This window comes from Malania oleifera, chromosome 2 (assembly GCF_029873635.1).
Source record: "Malania oleifera isolate guangnan ecotype guangnan chromosome 2, ASM2987363v1, whole genome shotgun sequence".
NCBI classification, from domain to species: domain Eukaryota; kingdom Viridiplantae; phylum Streptophyta; class Magnoliopsida; order Santalales; family Ximeniaceae; genus Malania; species Malania oleifera.
Genome location: NC_080418.1, coordinates 75,795,566 through 75,809,643, shown reverse-complemented (window position 1 = coordinate 75,809,643; position 14,078 = coordinate 75,795,566). Strand labels below are relative to the sequence as shown.

At 38.5% G+C, this 14,078-nt stretch overlaps 1 non-coding gene across 1 annotated transcript; it reads right to left on the bottom strand.

Annotated features, from left to right (window-relative positions):
- Nucleotides 1–8,990: 8,990 nt before the first annotated feature.
- Nucleotides 8,991–9,096, bottom strand: LOC131149947 (small nucleolar RNA R71). The gene has a single exon (XR_009135338.1). It is a non-coding gene; the product is annotated as a small nucleolar RNA R71 (small nucleolar RNA).
- Nucleotides 9,097–14,078: the final 4,982 nt, after the last annotated feature.

The following is a 14,078-nucleotide window of genomic DNA, read 5'->3' as shown; positions in this document are numbered from 1 at the left end:
CTCTTTAATACACCAATCAAAATTTAGATAGCGAAGACAAGAGACTTTATTCATTGATTTCATCAAGCAAATGTATGGTGAAGCTTGATAAGTCATTTCTCTCTAATTCTCCTACAACTCTTCGTCATTTTGAAATCCACATCCTAACAAGGCTCCTTAACAACATCTTCGTTTAGAGGACACATTTGTTGAAGTGGGGACCTTACTAAGCTCCATTGTTGAGGCTCTTCCTTTATTATTATTTTTTGGGTCCATTGAATAGGTCTCCAAAACCAATTACTAGCTCCACGTCCTTTGTACTAGCAAAATCGTTCCCTATATTACTTGCACGAACCAAAAAAGAAAAACAAAAAAAATTTGGCAAAGAGGTGACAATCCAAGATGGATGTGATGAGATGAGATTGAAATGCATTTTTGTTTCATTCAAATTCAAAATAACTTAAACAAAATGTATGGTTGTATTCCTCTTGTTATCACCCTTAGGTAATCAAGCACATAACTAACCTTCTACCATCACTTCTGTATTATGTAAGCTCACTTATGAAGTTGAATACCAGTCAATCCTCTAATTCGATGGCGTTTACTATATTCCTACTGTGATCAGGTTGCAGGTTCCCATGATTCCAACATTTTACTTGGAATTATAAGAGCTTAGAGAGATCTTCTTGCTCTGTTGAATGCTAGAACCTTGGATCTTAATTGTACCACCTTGGCACACTAGTTTTATAGACATTTGGAATGTGATTACTTACCAATTGGAGATGACTATGCATGCATCACTATGTGTGAAACTATGTATGAATGCAATGCAACCTAAATAACCCTTTTACTAGAATTTTGAGAAAAACCTTATCAACAAGTGAAAGACCTCACAATTAAACCAACCCTCGATGGACATTTATTTTCCTCTAATGACCCCAAGAATTTAACCTTATCTGCCAAGAATTCATATCCTTCCTCAATCATTCCTTTCCCTGGTGATGGTCCACGTACCCAAGATACTACAAAGGATCAGGTCATGGGGTTCTTTTTGTCCCGTGTCACGGATTAGGGTTAAGTCTCAATCAATTTAGACAGTGTCCAATCTTACCATTTTTCAATGTTTCCTATCGGATAAAACCCCAATTATGCTTTCCTTCCTACAACAATCTTTTAATAATCTCTCAATTAATTAAATACACCCCATAATCTAGCTAATGGAATAATTTTCTTTCAAATTATGTTTCCTTGTGCAATACTAATCTTTATTCTCTTTTTTGGCTGCAAGGTATCTTGGGAGATAAAATCTAAATCTTCCATGAATAAATTTGGCTTTTCCAAAATCTTGGCAAAGTAGTATGCATGTCTACAATAAATGATGAATGCATTTCAAAAACATATATACAAAGGATTCGGTTAAATCATGTGGAGAAGGATGAGGCTCCTGTCCCAACCCCAGGTAGATGAGTTGCTTGAATTTTTCAATTATGCTCTATCTTAAGTTGGGAAAAATTATAGAAAAGTATATGTGGTTAAGCTCTAATCCCTATCAACAACAGGCTCCTAGCATATCCCTCATCCTTGCTCAATGTGCTTGGACAAAGTTTAAACTAAGTGGAGTGGTTCGCGGGTTCCCATAAGCTCTTCCATGTGGGGACAAACAATATTACACTCCTATATAGTCCTAATGGGTGAAACTCAGGTAGAAGGCTCATGAAAACGTGTGTAAATTCATACGTCTGGCCTATTCCCACTATCCCCACACATCATTCAATATACAATTAATTAAATATTTACAATTACATATCCAAACATATATATACAATCAAATCCTTACCACAATATTCACACAATAGACATAGAATTAAGCATATATAATCAAATATTCACAAGTAATTAAAAAGATATAGAAATGAATTTGCATGAATACTATTCACCATTATTTCCTTATTCATATGCTTATTCAAACATATATAGAAACCAATATTCACAATTTAATCAAATATATTCAAAACTATATATACAATTAAATATTCACCACAATATTCACAATATATATATATATATAACAAGTAAATATTCAACCATATGTAAACAATATTCACAAAATAAGACAAAGTAATTAAAAAACTTATTAAATTTACATTTTCGATAATCCCTAATTAATTAATGGCTCGACTCTCTAATAGTCCCCAACAAAGTCAACAAACTATTGCGACATCCTAGGAGAAAGGGTGTCTCAAGGAGGGTGAGTAAAAAATGATTTCATTTTTCTAGAAAAATTAGAAGTTGGAGTCGCCACTAAACTTTTGGGGTTTGGTTAGAACACATGATTACTGCCCAATTTAGATTAGAATCGGTCTACGTATACCAGAATCAGGATTAGGAGTTTGGTTATGTGAGGGGAAGGTACTAGCACCCCCTACACACCCATTCTACGAATGGTACCTAATTAATTAAAAAGTATCCCAAATCAAATTCAATAATCTTTTATTTTACTCCCATTTTAAATTAACAAAATGACTAAGTACATGCAATTAATTAAGCTGCAAAAATATTCACATTTTAACATAGTATATCTAAATAGGGTATCCCTCAGAACCAAGGCATGTAAGGCTCGAAAAGCCCATTGCCCCTTTTTTTAAATCATAGGAATACCCCTTCTAAAAATAAAGAAAATATGTTAAGAAAATAGCTCCCATATTTATTTCAAAATTTTATAGAATTTTTATAAATATTTTACAATATTTTTGAAATTTCTAGGAGATTTTTGGAACCCATTTTCTATTTTTCCAAGTCAAAAAGTACATAAAAATAATTTCCTAAACTTAAAAAATATTTTTCAAAATTTGTTTATGATTTTTCCACATTTTTTGTGATTTTTACCTATTTCCCCCCAAATTTTAAATCAAATAAATAATATTTTAATAAAATAATTAGGAAATTAAAGAAAACTAGTTCAAACTGATTCAATAGGGTCAATCGGTTCGAAGGGAACATGGTCAGGTCAACAAACCAAGCCATATGTCATCTCTGGGTGAGAACACATGGCCCAAACAAATATATATAACAATATTATTTATTGTTTGTAAGGCGTGACGTCTGGGTGACGTCAATTGGCCACGTGTTGGTCACCGAGTAGGGCAATCCAATATGGCTCGGATCGATTGCGTGGTGCAATCAGGACCATCAGGAAGAAACACATATCAGATGGCCAAGGGGAGTCCGCGTAACACACTGAATGCATGGACGATATTGTGCCATGTGTTGCCCATCGGTGGCCTCAAAACTGAACTTATAAAAAGCAAAATTTTCCTCTTTTGGCCATTTTCTCTCTCTTCTCTAGAGAGCTCTCTCTTCGATTTCCTTCTACCTCTTAAACACCTGAAAAACCTAATCTTCATATCTCTCTTTTCCCCTTCTAAAAAATCCTATCACTGCAAATTTTTCTCTCCCTCTGAAACACTCGATCACTCGAATGTCCTAAATAACTCTAGCTTTCTACAAATCCCCTCTTTTCTGTTCATTTGAAAATGTGAAACTCGAAACCCTGTTCTTCAGATCCCGTCTCTATGTTCTTTTGAAGATCTGAAGCCCTAACCTCTATTCTTCAAATCCCCTCTCTTTGTTCTTTCAAAGACTTGAAGCCCTAACTCTCCTACTCTTCAGATCCTTCTCTCTCTCTATCTATCTCTCTCTATCTATCTCTCTTTCTCTCTCTCTCTCTCTCTCTCTCTCTCTCTCTCTATCTCTCTCTTTTTTTTTTCTCTCTCTCTCTCTCTCTCTCTATTCTCTAAACACGTGAAACCATAGCTTTGTTCGCCTTCAACTATGGCAAATTGCAGAACATCCAAGGGTGTTCCAATCCTGATGGAGCTCATCATGAGACTCAGTTTTCGAAGAGGGGTCCTGTTTGTTTGATGATTGCAGAAGATAAGTATCTTCCCCCTTTTTTGGTCTTTGTTTGTTATTTATTTCAAACTGTTATTACAAGTTACTATGTGTGTGTGTGCTTTGGCTTTCCTAATGCATGTGGGTCAAATGCTGGTTTGAAGTTGAGTACTGTGTTATTATGGTTCTAGGGTTTCCAGTTTCAAGGGTTAAGATTCATGGACTAGTTGAATTGTCCGAACCCTCCCTGTTGGGTTCTTACTAAGCACAAGTCAACCCTGAGTTCCCGTGGGCTCAGATAGGCTCCAAGTGGGTCTGGTTTCAAAGAAGTGGGCTTGGAGGCTTTTAAAAAAGTGATTGGGCCTGAGTCTTTTAAAAAATGGTTGGGCTTGGGGTTTTTTTTTTTTTTTTTTTTTCAAACGTGTGGGCTCAGGTCTTTTTAAAATGTATGGGCTCAGGTTCTTTTTTTAAATAAAAAAAAAAAAAGTGTGGGCGTAGGCCTTTTTAAAACATGGTTGGGCTTGGGGGCTTTAAAACATATTAGGCTTGGGGCTTTTAAAATGTGGACGAGCCTGGGGGGGGTGGGGGTTTAAAATGTTTGGGCTTAGGGGCTTTTAGAACATGTTGGGCCTAGATGTTTTTAAAACATATTGGGCTTGGGGCTTTTAAAAATGTGAGTAGGCTTCATTTTTTAAAACATGGATGGACCCTGTCTTTTAAAACATAGTTGGACCTGGGTTTCAGTTCTGGTTCTGGCTCAGTGGGCTAGGTTCAGTAAGTTTGGTTTAGGTTATTGGGGTTCGATTTAGGTTATGGATCAGTGAGGGCTAGGTTTAGTAGGCTTGGTTCAGTGGGCTTGGTTCAATAGGCTTGGTTCTGGTTTAGTTCAGGTTTGGGTTTAGGTTTAGGTTTGAACCCAAATTTGGGGTTGAATTCCTACATTCTTTAGAAGAAATATTCTAAACATAATTTCACCCACAATTCAATATTATAAACTAAAAACAAGGAAAGAAAAGCCCATAGTTACCTACTATCTTCCTCTCCTCTAGATTTCTTATCCTGCTCATGAGTCGGTTAGGTGTCTATCTGAAGTGGCCTTCTGGGAGGTTTGCTTCTGGACACTGGATGAATACACTTGTGAATGTATCCTTTCCAAATGAGGGTGGTCTGGCACTATTAGATGTCCCTTTTGAGAGGATGGCTCCAACCTTCGAGAGCCCTTGGGGATTGCTGCTTCTTTGAGGCTTTCTTCATAACCTTTTTTTATTTCTTCTACAATTTCTATCTATATGCTCCTTGCTCTCAGCCTGTGTATGCACTTCCTCTCTCATTCTCCAATTGTGTATGTTTGCTCTCTGTGAGACTCCTTTATTTATAAGGTTGGTTCTGGGTCAACTTAGGCAAGTTCAGGTCCATCCTTTCTTTCTTCTTTCCTTCCATATAGCAATCTAATTGCTGGATTTCCTTCCTATAGTGATTCGTTCTCCAATTCTTGCGATTGGGTTGCTTCCAATGAGTGGAAATTTTGGCTGCGAGTGTGAGAAGGGTACATTTCAAATTCAATTTGATTTTTGCAATATCCTTTTAAGATTGTTTCCAAATTGGCTTACAATTGCGGTATCTCTACACACATGTTTGGGATTTTTTTTTTTTTTTTTTTTAATTTAAAAACTTTTGATTTACTCACCTTTCCTTCCAAATTGATTGACATGGATCCCGAGGATGCTTCAAAATATTCCAGTGTAAAGGCCCAACTTGAAGATTTTTCATTTTGATTTTCCTATATTTCCCAATGTATTTCGTTGTATTTTCTTCTATATTTCCCTATATATTCTTCTGTATTACCCTATTTTTTTTGTATCTCCCTATATTTTGTGTATCACATGACCTAGGCATGTATTGTTAATAAAATGCCTATTTTCTATGCATGTGTGGGACTTTACTTACATATGAAAGCAAAACAAGAGCTTAAAAATTGAGAGTTCATTTAAAAATTTTCAATAAATCAACAATTTGACAAAAATAACTTAATAAAATTTCTAACACCATTTCAATGACATGGTTTTGAAATAAGTGGTTAAAGAGTTAACAATATTGTCTCAGTCATTCTTACGTGGCTTGATTTGTACTTAATAAGCACTTATGAACATGGCCAGAGGATTAAATCGATTGTGGTCCTACTAACTTAAGAAAGGTCATAAAGAACATAGGATTTAATCTGAATGAACAACCCCACATTTAGATCATGAATTGGACTAATTTGATTCAAGACCCTCGCTTGTTCAAAATGGGTGACTTGATTCACAATTAAGACAACTTGGTAAAAATTAGGTTGTCTATAGCTGCCCCTCTTTATAGGCATTGTTACTTTAAATGACAGTGCAGGTTGTTCCTCAATTATTTTGTAGTAACATGACTAAAAAGAAAAAAGACGCCTATTTTTATTAGGTTAGAGCAATGCTTTAGGTGACTAAGCTATTGATTGCATTGAAGAAATTCCTTGTTTCAGTGGGTTTTTTCTGGGCCGTTAGTAGCTAGCAAACTTTGACTGGGGGTTAGTGGTTTGTGGGTTTTAATTGGAGGTTAGTGGTTAGTGGGGACCCTGAAGGGTTGACTTTAATAAACCCACGAAGGGTTAACTTTGATACGACCCATGAAGGGTTAACATGGAAAGACCCGCGAAGGGTTAATGTTTATAGGACCTATGAAGTGTTAACATTAACACGCTTTCAAAGGGTTAACATCGAAAGACCCATGAAGGGTTAACATTGACAGACCCGAGAAGGGCTAGCATTGACAAGATCCGCTGATGAGTCTCTAAAATGCATAATTTTAGACCCTAATTTATCTTTTTTTATCCTCATTTTACTATGCATTTTCCTAGAGTTTCTATTGTTCAGAGCTATGCATGGTTTGTTTGTATTTTCAGGAAAAATAGATTAAACCATGGAGTTAGGCATTATGAGAAGCCAAGAGAAGATTTTGAGGACCTAAACCTCAAATCAGATGCTCAGCCAAGCTCCTGAAGCTTCAGATCATCGAGGGACAAGAAGATGGTGCTAGACCATGTGGTGCAACTAGCAACATAAAGGGCGACTAAGTCCTTGCTCAAAAACTCCAAGGTTTAGACTAAGATCAAAATGCCGCAAGGTTTGACCAAGTCCTCGACCAAGTGACTTTCCAGGGCAACCACGTCAAGATACTAAACCAGAAATGAGATCAAAATTACTGAAAGCCTCGACAAAGTGTTTGACCAAGAGACCTTGAGGAGCGACCATGTCGAGATCCTGATATTTCCTGAAGATCGAGATCATGTAAGTCTTGACCATCAACTCGACTAGCAAGGCCCTGAGGCATGATGTAGTTGAAGACATTAAAGATTCGAATTCCTAATTTCTCACGAGTCTTGACCAGGGCATGCACAAGAAATACAGAGGGGCGACTTGGTCGATAACGACGATCTTCTATGCGAGATACATCGTAGACCTTCCTAAACTGTGAAACAAACCCTATAAACCCTAGAGCCTATAATTATTTTCTATAAGCGCGAGCTCTGGGTTCCTCTTTGGCCTTTCTTAGGTTAATAACAGACTTAACATGTCATTGAGAGCCAAGTTAGATTAGGAGTAGCATAGTTTTTAATTCTTGTTTTTATGTGTGCATGAAGTGTTCAACGGTTTGTGACAACCGGCGGCGTTCATGTGCTATCCGTGTATATTACACAATCACTCTCTTGTATCTTCTAACGTTAGTGACAAAAAATATGAATATAAAAGGGATGACCTTTTTACTGCTTTCATTTACTTGTTTGGATAGTGATGATGTTTAGTGACAAGATTAGCACCTTTATTGCTTCAGTCGTGTACACGTATTAGGCTACAGTCTCCCACAGAGGTTCCTGTGCTCGTTGTGATAGGGTATACTTTGGTTTCTGACCGTGCTCCGAATGGATGGTGCACTTTTGCTACTCTATGCCATCGAACGGCTCCTTGAATTGTTTAGCTGAGTTCCGATTAGTTTAGTTCGGTAAACTCACTTAACTCAGATTACGTAGAACAACATCCTAAACTAAACTCATGTTTGAACACTGCTTTGTAGGAGTAGGGTTAACATAGATTTACTTGCTTTCATTTAATCGCTTTATAGTAATTGGTTAAATTTCATCCATTGAAAAATACCACATTTTATTTCTTTTTTATACAAGGCTATAGTAATTAATTTGGAAGTAGCTTAATAACTATACTTTAAGTCCCTGAGGATTGACACCCAACTTACCCCACTTTCTACTAAACTTGGGATTAGTTAGGTTTTATAAATTTTATTTTTGGTAGTTAAGGACCCAAGCCTTGGTGAGCCTACACAATTTTAGCGCCGTTGCCGGGGACTTGGCTGCAGTTATATGCCAACTTCCACTTTAAAGTATTGTTGCCTTGTGTTTTTTATTTGCTCTCCTTTTATTTTCATCTTTCTTTATTTACTTTCATTTCTGTTTGTTATCTCTAAAGTCTGGATTCTAGATGCTTTAACTGTGCATGTTTGGTTTGTGCTTTTGGGATCCTGAGATAGTTCCTATAAATCTTAAGATTGAAAGATCTAGTAGGTCCGTTAGGAAACTTACCTCCAATCCAAAGATCGCTGAGTGGTCTAAGCCAAAAGTTATGGCTGAATGAAACCCACCAGTTTGCGCCAATCAACTCTAGGAACCCCAAGATCCCCACCTACCTATGGTGGGAGAGCAACCACTTCGGCTACTTAGGGACTACTTTGTTCCTAACGCATACACATCATCGTACTACATTCGGTTCCCGGATGTTAAAGTGGCACAATTTGAGATTAAGAATTCAATCATCTTGATGTTGCCCAACTTTTATGGGAACCCCCTTGAAAATCCTTATCAGCATCTAGATGAGTTCTTGGAGAATTGCTCCACCATATGTTTACATAATTTTAGTGATGATGCCCTCCATCTTATGACGCCCTTCGTATTAGGCTCTTTTCATTCTTTCTAAACAATAATGCCATATATTGGCTGACATCCTTAGAACCGAACTTGGTGACCAGCTGGGCCACCATGCAACAGGAATTCCTGAAAAAGTACTTCCTAATCAGGAAGACTAACCAACTGCAAAGGGCAATCACAAGTTTTACACAGATGGATGGAGAACTTTTCATTAAGGCTTGGGAGCGCTTCAAGGACCTGCTCTGTAAATGCCCATGTCATCAGGTTCCCAAGTGGCAATTAGTTCGAACATTTTATGAAGGGTTAGGAGAGAGAGATAGATCGATGGCAGATGCCTCGTGCAGAGGTACTTTCCTCATAAATCATGAGAATGAAGCATGGATTCTCTTCGAGAATATTTTTGACAATTCTCAAAAGCACAATGCTACCACTCGTAGACTCCTCAATCCATCAACCTCTACCATACCAACCATATCCAAAAAACTAGATCAGTGTTTGTCCTAAAACCCACAGACAATAGTGTGTGCCGAGATGTGTGCCATTTGCTCTAAGCCCTCCCATACAAGCTATAATTGACCACATGCGCCTTCCCAGCCTAGGCTTGTGTAAGAGGAATGGAAAGCCACTCACAATTGGTATGATAGGCCACCCAATGACCTCTAGTAAAGAAACATTGCCACACTGCCTCTCCAACATCATATCTTGCTACCTTGCAAGCAAGTCCGAAACCTAAGTAGGATGAAGTTGAAAATTTCGCAATGAACATTTTTTAGAAAGTAAAGACTAACCTTGTCTTCTTAGATCTTATCAAACAAAAGCCCAACCACACAAAGTTTCTTAAGGAGTTGTACACCCAAAAACATCAATCCACAGTGCACTCGAATCAAGGAGTCAACCAGGCTAAGAACGTGAGCTCAATTTCTCCAAGTTCCACTCCTTTTGAACTTAAGGACCCCAATGCTACCACTATCACTTGTATAATAAGCGCTTCCACTATTGATAGGGTTGTTTTTGATTTGGGAGTGAGTGTGAACATCCTACCCTACTTGGCCTATCTGAAAGCTGGTTTAGGAGATTTGAAGCTAACCCTTGTCAAGCTGCGTTTCGCTGATCAATCTATCAAAAGACCTAGGGGTATTATCGAGGATGTCTTAGTCAAAGTTGATAGGTTCTTCTACCTTGTTGACTTCTTTGTCCTAGACATGGAACTTATCGACCCATTGCAGCAATAAGGCCTGGTCCTTTAGGTCGACCATTTTTAGCCACTACTAATGCTTGCATAGAGTGTAGGACTGGTGTCATGGACATCTTCTTTGGCAATATGCAGCTTTGGCTTAATGTGTTTCACACTCCTCGTCACCAACCTGATGGCCTTCCTTTCCAGGAGGTAGACGTGATTAATGTGGGTGTTAAGGCAAGCACTCCATTGACTCTGATAGGTGACCTTCTTGAGGAAAAGTCTCCATGTGATCATCTTCCTACTACAAATCTAGAAAAACCAAGTGAATCGACTCCTATATTAGAAAGAAGACCTTGGAAATCTAGGTTTGAGAAACTTCCTACCTTTTCTAGTGTTCTAGTATGTCCTTCTATTGAGATCCCTCACATACTCGAGTTGAAGCCTCTGCCATTTTCTCTCAAGTACGTTTTCTTAGGTCCCCAAGAAACCTTGCCTGTAATTATATCATCCAACTTGTATAGTTCGCAGGAATATAGGCTCGTTCATGTTCTAAAGAAGCATATGAGAGCTATAGGGTGGTTAGTAGTGGACCTTAAGGGAATTGATCCATCCATTTACATGCATTAGATTCATCTCGAGCCAAATGTTAAACCCATTCGTGAGATGCAACGATGACTTAACCCCAATATGAAGGAGGTGGTTTTGAAGGAAGTGGTCAAACTCTTAGACAAGGGAATTATATTTCCTATATCTAATAGTGAATTTGTGAGTCCTATGAAAATGGTGCCAAAGAAATATGGAATCACTATTGTTGAGAATGATAAAGGTGAAGGTATCCCCACTCGTTTCACAAGTGGCTGGCGAGTGTGCATTGACTACATAAAACTTAATGACCTCACTCGAAAAGACAACTTTCCATTACCATTTATCGATTAGATACTCGAAAGGCTAGCAGGTCAGAATTTCTATTGCTTCTTGGTTGGATATTCTAGGTACAATCATGTGGCAGTTCATCCAGACGATTAGGAGAAGACCAAATTTACTTACCCATTCACGACCTTTTCATATATGAGAATGCCTTTTGGGCTTTGCAATGCGCTAGCAACATTTCAAAAGTGCATGCTAACCACATTTTTCGACATGGTGAAGAAATTTCTTGAGGTATTTATGGAATATTTCTTCGTGTTTGGACCCTATTTTGATGCATGTTTGGATAGCCTATCTAAGGTCCTAACGAGATTTGCAAAAACAAATTTGGTGTTGAGTTGGGAGAAGAGTCATTTCATGGTCCAAGAGGGCGGGCATAGTGTTAGGCCATTTTGTTTCCGCCAGAGGAATTGCAGTAGACAAGGAAAAAGTTTAACTGATTTCTAAACTCCTGCCTTCTACTTCTGTTAAACAAGTGAGGTCATTCTCGGGGTGTGCTGGTTTTATCGATGGTTCATCAAGGACTTTAGAAAAATATCTCACCCGTTGACCAACTTGTTACTAAAAGATACACCCTTTGAGTTTGATGAAACTTGTCTCAATGCATTTAAAACTATGAGGACGCTGCTCTCTTCTACCCCGATAATGCAGCCACTCGATTGGGCTTTTCCTTTTGAAATCATGTGTGACGCATCAGATTACGTAGTCAAGGCTATACTAGGACAACGGGTAGACAAGCTACCTCATGTAATTTACTACGCTAGTAGGACTCTTTAGGGAGCACAATTGAATTACACCACTACTAAAAGGAGCTCCTAGATGTAGTCTTTGCCATAGAAAATTTTCGCTCTTATCTCTTAGGATCCAAGGTCATTGTGTATTCAGATCATGCTGCCTTCTAGTACCTTCTCAATAAAAAAAAGACCAAACCTAGATTGATCTGGTGGATATTGCTCCTACAAGAATTTGACTATGAAATCCAAGATAGGAAGGGTACAGAGAACCATGTAGCAGATCATCTATCCTACATTCTGATTGAGAGATCCACTAATTCCTCTCCAGTGCAAGATTCCTTTCTTGATCAGCATCTCTTTTCTGCTTCTTTCCAACCCCATGGTTTGCTGCAATTGCCAACTACTTGGCCATGGGCGTTATTCCTCATGATTGGATACAACAGGAGAAGAATAAGTTCTTAACCCAAGTGTGCCAATACATATGGGAAGATTGAAATCTATTTAAAATATGCCCCAATCCAATTATTAGGCGTTGTGTTCTCGAAAGTGAGTATCACAACATTTTTAGGTTCTACCATACTTTAGAATGTGGTCGCCACTTTGGTGAAAAGAAAATTGTAGCCAAACTACTTCAAAGAGGATCCTTTTGGCCTACACTTTTCTAGGGTGCTCACGACTTTTATGAATCATGTCCACGGTGTCAAAAAACTAGGAACATCTCCCAAGATGATATGATACCTTTGAATTCCATTTTAGTGGTGGAGCTTTTTTATGTATGGGGGATTGACTTTATGGGCCCTTTCATTCCATCTCAAGGATTCATGTACATCCTCGTCGTGGTTGATTAGGTGTCAAAGTGGGTTGAGGCAGCTGCAACCAAAACTAACGATCATTGTGTTGTTGTTCATTTTCTAAAGATTCTTTTTAATCGGTTCGTATGTCCTCGCGCCATCATTAGTGATGGGGGAAAACATTTCATCAATTGATACTTTGAGACACCTTTTCAGAAGTGCTCCATCACCCATAAGATCACCGCACCTTACCAACCCCAGACTAATGGCCAAATGGAAGTGTCTAACCGAGAGATCAAGATGATCATAGAGAAAACCGTGAGACCAGATAGGAAAGATTGGTCATCTCGGATAGATGACGCTCTCTGGGAATATAGAAAAACTTATAAGAATCCTATCGGTATGTCCCAATATTGCTTGGTCTATGGTAAAGCATGTCATCTTCCAGTCGAGTTGGAACACAGAGCATATTGGGCTGTTAAGAAATTCAATTTTGTTATGGATCCTGCCGGAACACATCGCCATCTCCAACTTAATGAGTTGGACGAACTCCATACTGCTTCATATGAAAATGCCAAGATATATAAGGATAGGATGCATGCTTTTCACGACAAACATATCATTGTCAAATCTTTTGAACCACACCAAAAGGTATAAACTTTCAATTCAAGATTGGAGTTGTTTTCGAGCAAGCTGCATTCCCCTTACCAGGAACCATATATTGTAACTCAGATGTTTCCTCATGGTGCAGTTGAAATAAAAGACCCCATGACTAATACACTTTTTAAGGTTAATGGTCAGTCGTTGAAGCCATATGCCGAGGGTGTTACTAAGGGACTTGTTCAAAAAATTCTCCTATGTGGCCCGTTATACCCTCCTTAAGTTGCATTACATCTGGTTGAAGATGGTAAACTTAGCACTTTCGGGAGATAACCGGAGTATGTTTGCTTTTATTTTCTTAAGTTTGAGAAGTATCATCTGTGTAGATAGTGCTTAGGATCCTTGAGGAGTGTCTTAAATAATTGAAGGGTTATTTAGGCAACCAAACAATCATGTAAAATTCCCATCGATGTCATTGGGGTTGTTCATCAAGCGACCCCAAATGACCTAGCCAACTCTCTGAATGTCTGGACCTGCTAACCACTAAGACGGTCGACTACGTATGCGACTAGCACTGAGTTTTTCGCGTCCTAGTCACTTGTCTACATATCCATAATAAGTTAGGGGTTGCGACGAAGTGCAACCATCTCCATGGTTGATGCAACCTGGTCAAGATCATGCAAGAGACATTTAAATTCTTGTATCACCCTCGATTCTTCAACTCCCGCTCTTTCGACGAAGTTGAGGCCGTTCCTCGTCACTACTTGTTCTTCCTTGGTTGCCTGAATCCTGAGTACCATATCTGAGTCCCAACATCCTATGGCCGCCAGACGTATCTCTGGTGCCTTTCTTATTGTTTGTTGACCTTCACATTGTTTTAGGGTTTTGCATTCCCCTCCGTCCTACACACTAGCATGAAGCTACGTTCTGGAAATCTGATAGGGGAAAAGAAGGTCCACCCCTCTTGTGTGTTGGCATGGCGGTGATAGACCTGTCACTCCTAGGATGGTACACTG